Here is a 17648-nt window from a genome sequence, read left to right as displayed (position 1 = left end):
CCGTCTGTCCTTCCGCATGGCCGTTAACACGATAACTTGAGCAAAAATCGACATATCTTTAATGAACTTAGTTCACGTGCTTACTTGAACTCACTTTATTTTGGTATGAAAAATGAACGAAATCAGACTATGACCACGCCCACTTTTTCGATATCGAAAATTACGAAAATTGAAAAAATGCCATAATTCTATACCAAATACGAAAAAAGGGATGAAACAGGGTAAGGTAATTGGACTGTTTTATTGAAGCGAAATATAACTTCAGAAAAAACTTTATAAAATGGTTGTGACACCTTCCATATTAAGTAGAAGAAAATGAAAAAGTTCTGCAGGGCGAAATAAAAAACCCTTAAAATCTTGGCAGGTATTACATATATAAATAAATTAGCGGTATCCAACAGATGATGTTCTGGGTCACCCTGGTCCACATTTTGTTCGATATCTGGAAAACGCCTTCACATATACAACTACCACCCCTCCCTTTTAAATCTCTCATTAATACCTTTAATTTGATACCCATATCGTACAAACTCATTCTAGTGTCACCCCTGGTCCACTTTTATGGCGATATTTCGAAAATGCGACCACCTATACAACAACCACCACTCCCTTTTAAAACCCTCATTAATACCTTTAATTTGATACCCATATCGTACAAACACATTCTAGAGTCACCCCAGGTCCACCTTTATGGCGATATCTCGAAAAGGCGTCCACCTATAGAACTAAGGCCCACTCCCTTTTAAAATACTCATTAACTCCTTTCGTTTGATACCCATATTGCACAAACGAATTCTGGAGTCACCCCTGGCCCACCTTTATGGCGATATCTCGAAATGGCGTCCACCTATGGAACTAAGAATTACTCCCTTTTAAAATATTCATTAACACCTTTCTTTTGATACCCATATTGCACAAACGAATTCTAGAGTCACCCCTGGCCCACCTTTATGGCGATATTTCGAAAATGCGACCACCTATACAACAACCACCACTCCCTTTTAAAACCCTCATTAATACCTTTAATTTGATACCCATATCGTACAAACACATTCTAGAGTCATCCCTGGTCCACCTTTATGGCGATATTTCGAAAATGCGACCACCTATACAACAACCACCACTCCCTTTTAAAACCCTCATTAATACCTTTAATTTGATACCCATATCGTACAAACACATTCTAGAGTCACCCCTGGTCCACCTTTATGGCGATATTTCGAAACGGCGTCCACCTATAGAACTAGGGCCCACTCCCTTTTAAAATAGTCATTAACACTTTTCGTTTGATGCCCATATTGTACAAACAAATTCCTATGGGACTAAGGATTACTCACTTTTAAAATACTTATTAACACCTTTCTTTTGATACCCATATTGAACAAACAAATTCTAGGGTCACTCTGGTCCACTTTTATGGCGATATTTCGAAACGGCATCCACCTATAGAACTAAGGCCCACTCCCTTTTAAAATACTCATTAACACCATTCGTTTGATGCCCATATTGTACAAACAAATTCTAGGGTCACCCCTGTTCCACCTTTGTGGCGATATCTCGAAACGGCGTCCACCTATGGAACTAAGGATTACTCCCTTTTAAAATACTCATTAACACCTTTAATTTGATACCCATATCGTACAAACGCATTCTAGAGTAAACCCTGATCCACCTTTATGGCTATATCCCTAAATGGCGTCCACCTATAGACCTATGGCCCACTCCCTCATAAAATACTCTTTAATGCCTTTCATTTGATACACATGTCATACAAACACATTCAAAGGTTTCCCTCGGTTCATTTTCCTACATGGTTATTTTCCCTTATGTTGTCACCATAGCTCTCAACTGAGTATGCAATGTTCGGTTACACCCGAACTTAACCTTCCTTACTTGTTTTTTTTTTTTAACTTTGAAAAATCTCCGAACACCATTCCTTCATTATATGACATTCGACTGCCTAGTCCACTGCCTTCCACTCTATTCGCAACATAACCTCTACTTAAGCTGCCAAACTATATAGTAAACAATAGGGGGACTCATGTAACCGTATAAATGCCTTATAAAGTGTGTAAACGTATAAATTTATCTAGTTTACGCACGAGCTGTCAAATTTTGTATGAAAAATCATTTACACAATTTTTATAAATTTACGCGCACATTTCATTAGGGGGACTCATGTAACCGTATAAATGCCTTATAAAGTGTGTAAACGTATAAATTTATCTAGTGCGTCAACGAACTGTCAAATTTTGTATGAAAAATCATTTACACAATTTGTATAAATTTACGCGCACATTTCATTGTGTAAACGCGGTAAACTCAAAGGAATGCAACCTTGCAGACATTACAGCAGGCATTTTCATCAGAAATCTCCAACATTAGCAAGTCATTTACAAGAATATCTTAGTACAGACGTTTTAGTTTTGATTTTTCACTTATCTCGGCATTTTTTAATTTGTATAACAATCTAAAAATTTTTGTTTGGCAATAATACATCTGATAAACAATCAAGTTTATCAAGAGTATTACTAGGTGCGTTCATATAACAGCGTGTTTAAATTAATATAATTTTACACCTTATAAGTAAACGCGGTAAACTCAAAGGAATGCAACCTTGCAGACATTACAGACGGCATTTTCATCAAAAAGCTCCAACATCAGCAAGTAAAGGCGTTTTAGTTTTGATTTTTCACTTAATCTTGGTATTTTTTAATTTGTATAACAATCAAAAAAAAATTTTTGGAAATAATACAGCCGAAAAACAATCAAGTTTATCAAGAGTATTACTAGGTGCGTTCATATAACCGCGTGTGTAAATGGATATAATTTTACACCTTATAAGTTTATATGCTATCATGACTCCCCCTAATGATTACATGTGAGTAATAGCAAAGAGGATAAATACAATAAGAGATGTCACTCGTTATTTTTTAGGAATTTACTCGATGTATACTGAGAGGTAGTCGCCACTTTTTTTTGTGCGAGATGTTTATAAATATCTTCTATACATTTTCGTGGGGTATTTGTGTTTATTTTTCCGACTGTATTTAACTAACTTATTTAATTCTCTTTCCAAAAATGTACCAGTTGCACAAGGGACCTACACGGCATGGATAAATGCGAGACAATTAAAAATGTTCCTCTCAGAAAACATTCGGCATCAATTTTTTCAATTTCCAGCAAAATACTCGCCACAAAATAACGAGTGACGGCTCTTATTGTATTTATCCTCTTTGGTAATAGACACTACAAGAAACGCTGATAGTTTTACTAATACACTCACACTTGTAACTGACAGTGCTGATCCTGCGATGACGTAAACATTAGCTATCATCCGGTGGCAATATCCTGAGCCAGATAAATAATTTTGCATGTAAATGCAACAACAACGATTTGAGCCAGATAAATCCAGATAGAATTCTGGTTCAATTTTTGAGCCAGATAATTTGTTAGTTACTTATTTTTAGGTTGGCAACGCGGCCTTTAATATACCTACTTTTTCAAAAATAGATGTCGCTGCTTAGCCTTTCGCTGTATGAGTTAAATGAAAAACAGCGGCGACATCTGTCTATCACATTTCACGTGTGCGAAAATTTCACGACATCTGCTTCTCAAGTCTCTCAATGATCCAGAGCATTCCCGTGAGAATTGAACGTGAGCCGGAGCTGTAAAACTCACTGAAAGACGGCAATTGATACTCAAATTTATGTATGTTCCTTTGTTCGCACTCGCATGTCCCCATGTACCCAACGACAGCCTATAATCATGAAAACGGACTCAAACTGGGAAAGCTTGGGACACCTGGTACAGAACAAAAGAAATACAGCAGATACCAACAGATATAAGAAGGAACAAATGCCATCATCCGGTGGGAAAATCCTGAGCCAGATAAATAATTTTGCATGTAAATGCAACAACAACGATTTGAGCCAGATAAATCCAGATAGAAGTCTGGTTCAATTTGTGAGCCAGATAATTTGTTAATTACTTCTTTTTAGTTTGGCAACGCTGCCTTTAATAAACCTACTTTTTCAAAAATAGATGTCGCTGCTTAGCCTTTCGCCGTATGAGTTAAATGAAAAACAGTGGCGGCATCTGCCTATCAAATTTCACGCGTGCGAAAATTTCACGACATCTGCTTCTCAAGTCTCTCAATGATCCAGAGCATTCCCGTGAGAATTGAGCGTGAGCCGTAGCTGTAAATCTCACTGGAAGACGATAGCTATTAGCTATGATCCGGTGGCAAAATCCTGAGCCAGATAAATAATTTTGCATGTAAATGCAACAACTACGATTTGAGCCAAATAAATCCAGATAGAAGTCTGGTTCAATTTGTGAGCCAGATAACTTGTTGATTACTTCTTTTTAGGTTGCCAACGCGGCCTTTAATATACCTACTTTTTCAAAAATAGATGTCGCCGCTTAGCCTTTCGCCGTATGAGTTAAATATAAAACAGCGGCGACATCTGCCTATCACATTTCACGTGTGCGAAAATTTTACGACATCTGCTTCTCAAGTCTCTCAATGATCCAAAGCATTCCCGTGAGAATTGAGCGTGAGCCGGAGCTGTAAAACTCTCTGAAAGACGGCAAATAGCAAGGCGAATTCATTACAGGTGGTGTTATCCCATCAGCTGATTGCTTCTTCTTATAATTTTCCATACAGCGCCTTGTACTACAACATGTCAGTTAATCGAAATCAATGGAAATTTTCTTTTAACTTAACATTCTTCCGCACGGCGAATTGGTTGAATTCGCTTTGCCACTACCTAGTATAAATTCGCCTTGATTCAATAGATTAAAACTAAGGCGAATCTATACCAGGTGGTGGCAAAGCGAATTCAACCAATTCGTCGTGCAGAAGAATGTCAAGTCAAAAGGAAATTTTCATAGATTTCGATTAACTGACTTTTTGTTGTACAAGGCTTTGTATGGAAAATTATCAAGAAGAAGCAATCAGCTGATGGGATAACACCACCTATACTGAATTCGCCTTGGATAATGTTTGATAAAAACGTTCACAATAGTAAACAGCCTCGATCACCTGTTTAATCGCTGTTCGATTACTTACTTAGTCATTTGCTCAATAGTCTTTTACAAACATTTTTGTAAGCGACTGGTACATTGCATTATTTACGTATTTTAAAATGTTCGCTTAAGTGGCTGCTCACTAGGATGGCCTTCGTTGTATGGAGGGAAAAAAAAAGTGTTTGGATTCTTGATCTCACCCCCTAAAAATATGCGAATAGCTCAAAAGCGAATATATACAAAGTTTTAGGCCAATCAAAAAAGATTTAGAGGTGGCGCAAAGGGCTTAAAATTTTTACAATTTCCTGTTTCAGGCTTCCATATTTCTAAACCCTACGAAAATTTACTGCTTTTACATACCGTAGTAAGATCTGTGTTTTCTTACTTTTCTCAAAATGGCTCCAATCTTCAAAATCAGTCTATCAGTAACAGAGTTAAAGGGCAAAATATATATTGCTTTCGACAAACAAATATGAAAAGTAAATTAAGTCTGTGCAAATGTGAATTGTGGTATTTGGGCAAAAACGCTCAAATAAACTTTTTTATACACAAATACATATATCCCTTGAAGCCAAACTTGAAGTTTATTTATTTAAAAAAGTATACACATATATTTTTTTATAAATTTTCTTTCGAAATGCGTGATTCCACAACAAATTTAAGCCTGCACTGCAACTTGTTCTTGAACAAGCATATCGAAAGAAATTTAAAAAAAAGTATAAAGAAATGAAAATATATATTTTAAAATTGCAAACAACTACAAAAAATTCCTTTGACGTTTTCTTGTTAAAACTACACTGCTCCTGAATGAACAAATTTTGAATAGTGGGTTTTTTTAAACAGATAAATTACAGCACTTTGCATTGGGATGGGAAACCACTTCCAGAAATAACAGGTCGTGAAAAGGTGGAACGACTTCCAGTTGTTCTTACTTGCAGGAATGGCGAACAGTTAATAGGAGCTCCAAAATTATATGCTGCAACAGGCTCGAAAATAGCTGATACGTTGTAAGAACTGTTATTTGAATGGGATCTAAAGGATGATATTGTGGCCTGTTGTTTTGATACGACATCGGTTAACGCAGGCGTTATAAAAGGAGCTGCAACGTTATTAGAAAAGGAACTTGAGCGAAAACTTTTGTATCTACCTTGTCGTCATCATATTTATGAAGTTCTGCTAAGAGTTATTTTCCAGTAAATACTAGTAAGGACGTTCAGTTATTTCGGCGATTACAAGAAAATTGCAGATTTGCTACAAAATAACGAATTGAAATTACTTTTAAGCGATAGCAAAGATACTATTTAAAAAAACCCTCTAAGGAATAGTTGAAATAGAAAATAGTAAGAGATGACTATAAGGAATTAATGGAATTAACGTCTATATGTCTAGGAGCAAGTGATGGCATAAAGTTTCGTGTATCAAAGCCCACTCATCATTCTCGGTAGATGTCTAAGGCATTGTATTGCTTAAAAATCTATTTATTTCGTGAACAGTTTTAACTAACGGAGTATGAAGAGAATTCGATAGCAAGTATATGCGCGTTTATTATATAATTCTATGTTAAGCTTTGGTTTTACTGTACCAATACTCATAGAGCACTTCTTCAAGTCTTATCTTTTATTAAAGAAATTTATAAATACAGAAATATTAATAAAAAAATATCTGTCATTGCAATAAAAAAGTTTTGTAACCATCTATAATACCTGTCTGAAGAATGTATTGCATTGGCATTGTTCGATGATGACGTCTCTTGTACCATAAAGAAAAAGATTGTAGAAAAAATCAAAAGCATAGACAACTGCGACAAGGAAACAGAAAATTTAAAGAGGTTACTCTTAAGGCCCAGTGAAATCAATAAATGCATAGAAAAAGAACTACACGATTTTGTAAAAGGAAATACAATTGATATTTTTGGTCGGTTTGGGAAATCATCTCAATTTCTGGAGGTAGATCCACTATACTGGAGGGATACAGGAACCTATAAAAAGCTAAGGATACTGTTACAAATATAAAAGTAGTTAACAACACAGCAGAACGGGGAGTAAAGCTTGTGGAAGAATATAATAGAATACTTACATATGACGAACAAGAAAAACAATATTGTTTACAAGTTGTAACTGATTACAAAAAACAATTTGAATCACATACTAAATCATCTTAATTAGATCCTAGAAAATAATATCATATTATATACGTGTCAGCTAAAGTTTCACAAGATATAGGTATATGTTTTAAAAATGTATTTTCAAAAAAATTTATAATAAAAAAATTTTAAACAAACCCATTTACGTATACTCATTACATACACATTCTGAAGGAATGACACCGTGTTTGAGGCATAAATTATTTTATGACTTTATTATTATTTGCCCAATTTTTGTTGTTTTAGATTTATTTGAAAGTCAAATATCTCTAGAACTTACTAATAATACGATAAATTACGTTTCGCCCATAACAAATGAAGTAGGGATGACCAAATTTATATATTCTAGTTTTTAGGCTATTCGCATATTTCTAGGGGCTGAGATCGAGAATCGGAACACTTTGGAAAATAAGGGCCACCCTACTGCTCACATTTAATCTATTAACTAGATTTTAGAAATAGACTACATATTATATTCTGATTTTCTGTAGACAAATTTAAAATAAAATAAAAAATAACCGCGTACAAAAAACAAACCTTTCTTCCATTCTCTGGCCATTCGCGACAGCCGTTCTCCCTGTCAGCAATTATTTGACAGGTAGGTATCATGAACCATTAACAGATCTCGCATTAAAAAATGAGAGCGCAAAAAAATCATAGTTGACTGCGAAATAAAAGTTCTTGGCGTAACGTCACGCCTTTGACAACATGTTTTATTGCTGACTCAGTGTTCAGACTTTATTCCAATCGGAGTATTTTGCTCCGTTCATACCTCCTACTACATTTTTTATCTTAAAGGTTTATTTGGGTCGAGTTGAAAACTAAATAGTATTACTACCTAATATCTTTTGGGTTAAGTTTTCATTATATGTGACCCGGCCTATTAAAATTTGGCTTATGACTCAAAAAAGAAATTGCGAGAAACAGCTGTTAAGATAAACAATGCATTTCTTCAGTTTCTTAGTAGTTTTCTTTTTTGAGACATAAGCCACCTTTTCAAAGGCCGGGTCACATATACATCCGTTCGAAAAGCTGATTGTTTACAAGTGACTATTGGATGAATTGAAGTGAATTCATTGTTCGTGTCTTAAGACATGTTTGTTCACATTTTGTTTACAGTTTTTTTGTTTTCGTACGGAATGAGAATTGAAGAAATAAAATGTAAGCACAAAATGTGACCGAACGTAATCTCAAAATCCTGCCAAAATTCAACATACAGCACTTCTTGAAGTTTTATATAAAAATAAAGTACGTTGAGTCAGTAAGGACAGCGATAACAGTCGCCAATTGTGAACACCAAGCGAGGTCAAATCTTCCTCGAACTGTCTCTCCCTACTCAGTGAAGGTCTCTTCTTTCCTCTGTTTAAAAAGTGCGGTAACTTTCTTTCTTGGCCGGGGCGTATTCGTCCATTCGTATAACATGACCTAGCTAGCGAAGCTTTCTGTTTTTAATCGCTGCACTATCGTTATATCTGCGAAAAGCTCATCATTATACCTCCTTCGGTACTCGCCGTCGACATCACGAATAGGACTATAAATCTTCCTGAGAACTTTTCTCTCGAATACTCCAAGAGCCATCTCATCTCTGTAGACACCTTCCATGATTCCGAGCCATACATCAGGACAGTTATGGTGAGTGACTTGTAGAGCGAGAATTTTGTTCATCGAGACAGGACTTTACTTTTCAATTGCTTAAAGAAGCACTTGTTGGCAAGAGTTATTCTCCCTCTGATTTCTAGGCTAACATTGTTTTTGCTTTTAATGCTGCTTCCCAAATAGACGAAATCCTTCACAGTCCCGAATTTTATATCAGTCAATAGTGACGTGGCTACAAAGGCCACGATAACAGCAAGTACTTCGTCTTGTCCACATTTTCTACAAGCCCCACTTTTTTTGCTTCTGTATCTTATACCAACTCTTCGCCTCCATGTTTGAGCAGCCCGGCGGGTATCCCGTCATTACTTCGCACCTTGTAATTTCTTAGCCGTGATATTGCCATTCTCACTTCGCCAAAGTTGGATGCTGTGTTTTTCATCATCGGCAATCGGGGTATCGGCTTCGTCTTCCCTCACACTCTGTACGTCAGGTCACCATTATCATTCCTACAGAATCTGCCCTGGTCTTGTAGCCTTCTATCGTTAAAAGAGCATGAAATATGTATGATAAACCCAAAATAATAATAATATTTTTTTGCGATAAATATCCGGGGAGATAGATCCCACTTTTCTTCCAGAATGTGGTGTGCTAATGGGAGCATTATGTGGTCATCCTACACGTTTTAGGCCGACTCCATGTGCATCTGATAAGGCAGACAACTTTTTTGCCGAGAAAGATTACATGGAAAAACAATCGAAGGGATTGCCAAGACACCAAATCAATTTGTTGTTGGTTGTTCACCCGCTTTCAAAAAGGAAAAAAAAATATACTCCGAAAATTTTATTTTTACTCCGCCGTAGTCGTTTACTCAGGTACTCAGGTAACAGTTTTAAATACTCCGAACACTGGTAGCGAAATATGAGAGAAATGTAATAAATCGAAAAGCGCTACGTGATCAAACTTTTTTTTAAAATTCGATTACAAATACAACAATTCCGGAATGCGGGATCTTGGCTCATTTGTTTATGGGTAGGTATGGCAATAGAGGAATACATGGCGCAACGGAGGAATAGAAAGATTTTTCACTTGAATGAATTCACAATGGATTAAAAGCATACATATTATTTTTTAACTATTAAGAGAAGATATAACCGTTTTTTCATGGCAAAGAGCGAGTCCGAAACATCAATTATTCTCGAGTGAAAGTTATAATCTTCAAACATAGAAAAGGTTCGTTTAGTTGGAAATTGCTTGTACATTGTTTACGAATTATAAGTTTGCAATTCATTGTAACTCCCAAGTCGACAAAAACATCAACGCTTTCCAGAGTTTGGCCATTAATTGTGAAAGAAGCTGGGTGTACGTTCCCAAGTGAAAAGCACATGAATTTACATATTTCTATGTTGAGCGGCATAAAATTCGCATTACACCACGTAACTAAACAACTTACGACTTGAGTACAGAACGTTTTTCCACCGACGCGTATGACTTAAAAAGTTTTACGTCGTCGGCATACATTAAAATTTTAGAATATTTTATAATTGTGGAAATACCGTTTATAAAGGGTAAAAAGAAGCTACCAGATTGAAAAATGTTACGAATTTTTCTAATTGTGATGGATTTCATATTAACAAATACGACTAAATTATTTCATAGTTATTTTAAATAAAAAAGAAAATACGTTTTCATCCTAAAGGAAATTTCCATCTCGAAAAACCACAATTTCGCTTTAAACAGTAACGGCATGGTAACGCTTCTGGCAAAACAACAAACATTATGAAACATTGTGAAGGATAACTAAGTGTGATATCTTATCTGTCAACTGCCCGACAGAATGTTCAATATGGCTACTTTTTAGCGTTTTTACAGGGTGTTCAATATGGCGGCGCATATCTTCAGCGGGTGATAGAAAGAGATGCAGAATGAGATAGCGATAGTCAATTACAAACCAGGTGATCCAATCATTTTGGAATTTTGACGTCTGTGCAGAAGATATCACACTAAGTTATAATTCACAATGTTATGAAACTTCAAAAATCCCCAAATACGTCAAAATATTTTGAGTGGCACTACCTTCTTTTTTGTATCATGGTAATTGTATATGCAAAAATGGCTCTATTACAAAGAAAAAGCAGTTGAAATAGCACTGAGAATGAGAAAGTATATGGGGTATTCCATCCCATTTCGACCAATTTTGAACCCGACCCCTTTAGAATTGGCTGGAAGTTTTTCTTCTTTTTCTAGCTTACGAAAGACGTTTTTCAGAATTTTTTCATCCAACTCAAAAAAAGTTATGAATTTTAAAAAAAACACCGTTTTTGTTTTCAAAATGCTAAAACTTTTTCAAAAATTTACCGTTTTGGATCTTTTTTTTTTTAAATTTGTTTTTAAATGTACTTTTCGGAAAAAATACAAAAAAAATTTTAAGTTTTTTTTTTAATTTTTCAGTTTTCCCAGATTTTTCGAATTTCGCCATTTTTTTTGTTTTTCTCATAAAAAATTTCAATCAACTCTGCAATCATCCCCACTAATCCGGGAGTGGACCGATTTTTTTTTTATATTTTTTTTTATTTAATTGAAAAAAAAATTTTCAAAAATAAAAATTTTTTTATCAATTTTATTTATGTAACAAAAAATGTAAGAAAATGATTTTTAATTATTCTTTTCTTTATATATTATGGTTATTTTAATCGTAGATTAATGATTTTTAAGTATTCTTTTCTTTATATATTATGGTTATTTTAATCGTAGATTACCATAATATATAAAGAAAAGAATACTTAAAAATCATTTTCTTACATTTTTTTGTTATATAAATAAAATTGATAAAAACAATTTTATTTTTGAAAATTTTATTTTCAATTAAATAAAAAAAAATATAAAAAAAAATCGGCCCACTCTGGGATTAGTGGGGATGATTGCAGAATTGATTGAAGTTTTTTATGAGAAAAAAAATGGCGAAATTCGAAAAATCTTCAAAAACTGAAAAATTAAAAAAAAACTTTAAACATTTTTTTGTATTTTTTCCGAAAAGTACGTTTAAAAACAAATTTAAAAAAAAAAGATCCCAAACGGTAAATTTTTGAAAAAGTTATAGCATTTTGAAAACAAAAACGGTGTTTTTTTTTAAATTCATAACTTTTTTTGAGTTGGATGAAAAAATTTGAAAAAAAACTCTGAAAAACGTCTTTCGTAGGCTAGAAAAAGAAGAAAATCTTTCAGCCAATTCTAAAGGGGTCGGATTCAAAATTGGTCGGAATGGGATGCAATATCCCATATACGAAAGCAACTCTTAAAGTTTGGGAGCTTAGCGGTAGTTAGCAGTTTTAGAGTCACTGTCACTTGACACTTAAAAAGCGAACGCAACAGCTGCGAAGACAGTAATGGTAAATAGCGAGAAAACAAAAAGAGTGAGCATAACAGCTCCGACACATAAGCAGTTTTTCATATAGATGAGTTTAACACATGCTTATGCATTATGAGTAGATTGCATATATTTTTATGGAGAATGGTAGAATGAGCGACACTAGCGCCATCTGATATTGAAAAGTAGCCAACTCCCCAATTTTGTTCCAAGCAAATCATAAGAAGAAGAATTTGACATTAGCTTTGGCTAAGGGTGTTGGCATGCTTTGTAAGTGAAATTATCTTTCCAACTGGTTGGTAAATTTTCTAACATTTTTCACAATTAAAAACTGCAATATAACAATCGAATACGACACAAAATATGTTGGCAAGTATTTTTGTTGTATAGGTAGAATGTTTACAACAGTGCTTCGCGAAATTTTGTATGGCAAGGCGTAATAAACTTCAATTGCCAAGTTTGAAGTTCCTTCATATTTACAAACGCAACATCTTGGTTGTTGTAGCGATGTTATTGGAATGCATAAGCTTGTGTTAAATGCATCTATATGAAAAATGTGATTGTGTCACCGCCTTAAAAACAATTGCAAGGTTTGTTAAGAGGCGTCACTCCATACTTTTGTTGTTGTCAAAGCAACAAATTCATGCCGAATGATTTCTCAAGGAAGTTTTGTTTAGTTTTCTTTAACTGCATCCTATATATTTATGCGGTGAAGTGACTTTGCATAATTGCGATTTTTGGAAAGAGACTTAATTAATGAATTTAATGCATTTATTTAAATAAACACATATACCCCGCGAAAATGTATAGAAGGCATTTTTATAAATACATCTGACCATAGTGTACAAGTACAAGTGCATTGTAAATTTTACCAAGTAGCGCACCTAACAGCTGATCGGTGAAAATTCGCACATTCACACGCACAGTTCTCGACTCAGTTCCAAAAAAAAACTTTAGATTATTTAATTCAAATTTTAAAGTGAGATACTCCTTATAAATTTATGTATACAGAATATATATGGCGTTTTTGTTGTTATTAAAACAATAGTTTTATTTATATTACAGCTGTTATCATTTTTTTTTTAACTTTGAAAAAACTCCGAACACCATTCCTTCATTATATGACATTCGACTGCCTAGTCCACTGCCTTCCACTCTATTCGCAACATACACCCCTATTATGAGTTTTTATACGATAGACGATAAACGCTTGCTAGCGTATCGTAAAAAATTAGCTTTCATATTGCGATTTCCACACGCCCGATAGATGTACTATTGTGAATGACAGCAGAGTTTTGTTTACAAATTTTTGTGAATCTATACGAAACAGATAGCAAAACAAAACGTAAATACTAACAATTCATTTATCTTGTACGTGAAAGTGGCGAAAGTTTTTAAAAGCTGTAATAATAAAATGTTTTGTGCAACCTCTGTTACCTTTTATATAAACTCAAATGAACAAATTGACGAAACTTGCACAGATGCCATAGAAAGAAGAAAATTGAGAGATGCTTCCAATTTTCTTGAAATGAACTCTACACTGTAAGTCCCTGACATACTAAAAGTAAAGAAAAAGTTTAATAAACAAAATTGATGTTAGAGTATGTCTTAACAGAAATAGAAGGCAGTTTGCGCGTCCGTAAAAATAGGTCATCCATCCCAAATATTTTGAAGGTTTGTGCCACTTTAAGGCTTCTTGCCCAGGGTGTTGCAACAGAGTGTTGGGAATGAGGCTTTAGTTGGGTCCTTTAGATTTTGTAATAATTTTATATTTACTTTTATTTAAATAGCTCCCAACGTATCGTGCAAAAATTTATCAACGATGGCTAGCGTAGAAAATTGAACAGTTGATGCGATAGTTAGCGTATGGCAATACCACGATAAACGATAAACGCTAACGATCGGGTTTCACACGCTAGCATTTATTTCATAATATGGTATAACAGATTGCAAGCGTTTATCGTGTATCGTATGAGTTCATAATAGGGGTGATAACCTCTACTTAAGCTGCCAAACTATATAGTAAACAATGTACAAGTGTGTTGACTTCTTTCTGACAGGCACTCGCTTAAGTGAGCATAACGGGAAAATCTGGGTTGCCATTGTTGTTTCGGTTGAAAACGGTCAATTAGGGTTCTGTACAGAGACGTAATAGGTTGAAACAGGGTTTATGTAGTCACAAAAGTGTTGCTCCTGTTCCTCAGCATTTTACTTTTTTATCATGGCGAAAAGTGTTCAGTTCAGAGTTATTTTCATTAAAAGTTTAATTTATTACGGAGGGTTATACTGTTTTCACACAGAAACTTAATGATCTCATTTCACCTTAATGAAATCGTAAATTTTTTGCTTTCACACAGAAGTGACTGCTCGATTAGTATGAAGGATGAAATGTCAAGCGAATAAAATGACAATGCTATATGACAGACAATCATGGCGGAACGATACAAGGTGGCAGCATGTTGACATACCTACATACATAAATAAGAATTCCATGTACTTTGTATTTGTAAATTCGATGGACAAATGTCAAAATCGTATTGCGCCGGAAGTTGATGTATCAAATCAAATAAAAAAGGTTATAATCAGCTGTTCGATGCGGCCACCTTGTGTCGTTCCGCCATGCAGACAATGACATTAACTTTGACAAATGACATTTTTAAGCACTGAACACACCAAAAACTAAGAAACTGAACGTTCACAACAGAGTTGCATTGTACTTTTGACTTCATTAGGCATTCGATTAGCTACTAATGAAATAATTATAGAATTTTGTAGGGAAGATTGAGCTCAATAAGCGTCTTAATGTAGAAAACTGCCTTTATTAATCAATAAGCCGTCTGTGTGAAAACAGTATTACTCCTTCAAGTGTAAAAGCAGAGAAAACGTAGAGTTTTTCAAATTATTGTGAAAAACTTTTTAATTTGAATTTCTGTACCCAAGTTCACTATATTAGTGTAACACTAGAATCTGGAGGTCAATTCCTTAACTATGAAAAACCGAAAAATGTACACTTATTGTGTTTTAAGCACAAGTTGTGTTTTTAAGCACAAAATTTTGAAACTAAAAACAAAATTTTCATTTGTCAGAAAAAATAAACGGCCTAATGTCAAAAACCATATCGAAATACAAACTGACTTGTTTGTTTTTAATGAACTACGTTGTATTTTTCTTGTATTTCGTTAGTTTTTTTAAATATAGTTCACACACTTACACCAATACTGAAACCTTACTGGCTCCCTCGACAAAAAATATAAGAGAAAATACAAGAAGAATACATAGAAAATAGAATAGTGTCATATAGGAGTTTGATTTGTTTGCACTTACAGCACCATTTTATTTGCAGGAGACTTTTACAGCTACAAAAATTAAAGCGGAAGTCATTGGTGCCGTATGTCGTATCGCTGTAGTCGTATCCCTAACGTAATCTGCTGTTTATTGTTACGACGGTTAACCAAAAACCAATTGGTTGGCTACGATACGGTTACGACCTTAGCGGCACCAATAATCGATTGCATTGATTCCCATAATGTTGGTCGAATCAGCTGTTATAAGGTTACCAATACGGTTACCGATAAAGCACCAATGTCTGCAGCTTAAGGCGGATTTACACAGACGCTTTGGTTGTGTTACATTCATTAATTCATCTGTCGGGCGAAGTATCGAAAAATTTACAGAAATGCTTTGGTTGCGTACCTACGCTTTGACAACGCCACACGAAAACAATGAAACGCCGTACGTTATCTTTGCTTTCAAGCGACCAAAGCGTTTATATAATTTTGCCCTTATGCGTTTGTGTAAACAGGCTTAGAAGTGAAATTTTTCCATGTTACACGTGTTTAAATAAATTTTGCTTTCCGTATGTTGCCGCATTGTTGCAGGCTACAAATCTTCTAGTATTCTTATTTCCGCGGAAATATATGCAACTATTTCATCTGTAAATACTACAAAGTTTTATTAAACTATCAAATGCAACTCAGCTTGAAGTACTCTTGCGTACCAAAAATGCAACTCTAGACCGAGATTTGCATCAGGTGAGCGAGGCTGTTTGTAGTTTTGACGTTTATCGCTTAGCTGACACACTTGTATAGGTACACTATGCATCTGACAAAAAAAAACCAACGACTACCTTGAGAACATTGTTTACTATATAGTTTGGCAGCTTAAGTAGAGGTTTTACAATGGTTAGAGTACCCCAACATGAAGAAAATGGAACACGTAATCCAACAATTTTTGCAGGGCAATGACTCGGCAAACACAAAATCATTGTAAATTTTACCAAGTAGCGCAACTAACAGCTGATCGGTGAAATTCGCACATTCACACGCACAGTTCTCGACTCAATTTCAAAAAAAACTTTAGATTATTTAGCTTAAATTTTAAAGTGAGATAAACCTTACCAATTGATGTATAAATATAATATATAATACGTATTTGTTGTTATTAAAGAAGCTTTTTATTTATATTAAAGTTTTTAACATTCTTTTGTCAACTTTAATTTAACAATTTCATGCGTTTTTAAAGCATTTTCGTGCATATAAATACAACCATGTGCATATACGTTATGACATTACATTTCATACACGTTCGTATTTGCCATTCTCATTGTTTCTAAATTCGTAAACAAGGACTGCAGTTATTCGGTGTGATTTTTCAAAAAAATGTATTATTTTTATGAAATTTTACACTTAATCTGTGGTATTGTGGTGGTCAAAAAGGTTTTATGCAAAAATACTTTGGCTTACAACGCGACAATGTATTTCTTAATGTCGAAGTACTTAATGTGTACGTATTTGATGTGGAAGCTTGCATTTGCCACCTCAGTCCATTTGGATAAAAAATGGCCCTTTTCAACCCCATATGGTCCGCTGGTCCCTTTTTCACAATTTTGGTTCTTGTTCGGCACGGATTTTGTACTTTTGTTTCTTTTTCACTGAAACAAAAATTCAAAATACTGCTAATAAAATTTTCGGCAAATCTATTACCCACACATAATTTTCAATTTACTTCTGTTAACGCATTATGTACAGTAGCTTAAGTTATTAGAAACTTTTAAGACGCTTGATTTTTAGTATGAGTTCCAACTCACACTTACTGAATCTAGGCTCTGGTATGAAGTTTAGGGAAAAAGTAAACATCTATAAAAATAGCATTAACACCACTGCTTGTTATGGAATCGCATCTACATTGGAAGCAGTAAGGAAGGCGGTCGGCATGATGTGTTGGTGCACATTGGCTAGTCATTGTCGGCTGGGGCGGGTCCTTGCCAACCTTACTGTTCCTGCGCCATAAACAGAAAAAAGTTCCTATCATGCCTATCAAAACGAGCAGCTGTCAAATTCAAAACAAACTGACAGAAGCGCAGAGACCGACTCAAAACGCTTATAAATTCAAAAGAAAACAACATCCGGCCGAACCGGATGTCACGGACAGACCGTTAACATTCAAAGATTTAAATTCAAATTCAAAAGAAAAGAAACTCAAAAGAAACTAAACGCAACAAAAATTACCGAACCG

General features: G+C 34.6%; 1 protein-coding gene across 2 annotated transcripts in view; it reads left to right on the top strand.

Annotated features, from left to right (window-relative positions):
* LOC137244498 (uncharacterized) overlaps positions 1–17648 on the top strand; it is a 42202-nt gene that overhangs the window by 6452 nt on the left and 18102 nt on the right. Inside the window, exon 5 of one of the 2 annotated variants that reach the window (XR_010951049.1) lies at positions 5875–6457. The exons of the other annotated variant lie outside the window; for it this stretch is intronic. The gene's annotated coding sequence lies outside the window, so the exon portion shown is untranslated. Of the gene's footprint in view, positions 1–5874; positions 6458–17648 lie in introns of those variants that run through there. 2 annotated transcript variants of the gene reach the window in all.

The sequence above is a fragment of the Eurosta solidaginis genome, chromosome 3, assembly GCF_040869045.1.
Source record: "Eurosta solidaginis isolate ZX-2024a chromosome 3, ASM4086904v1, whole genome shotgun sequence".
NCBI classification, from domain to species: Eukaryota; Metazoa; Arthropoda; class Insecta; order Diptera; family Tephritidae; genus Eurosta; species Eurosta solidaginis.
Note: the sequence above shows the minus strand (reverse complement) of the source record. Positions and strands in the feature narration are given on the sequence as shown.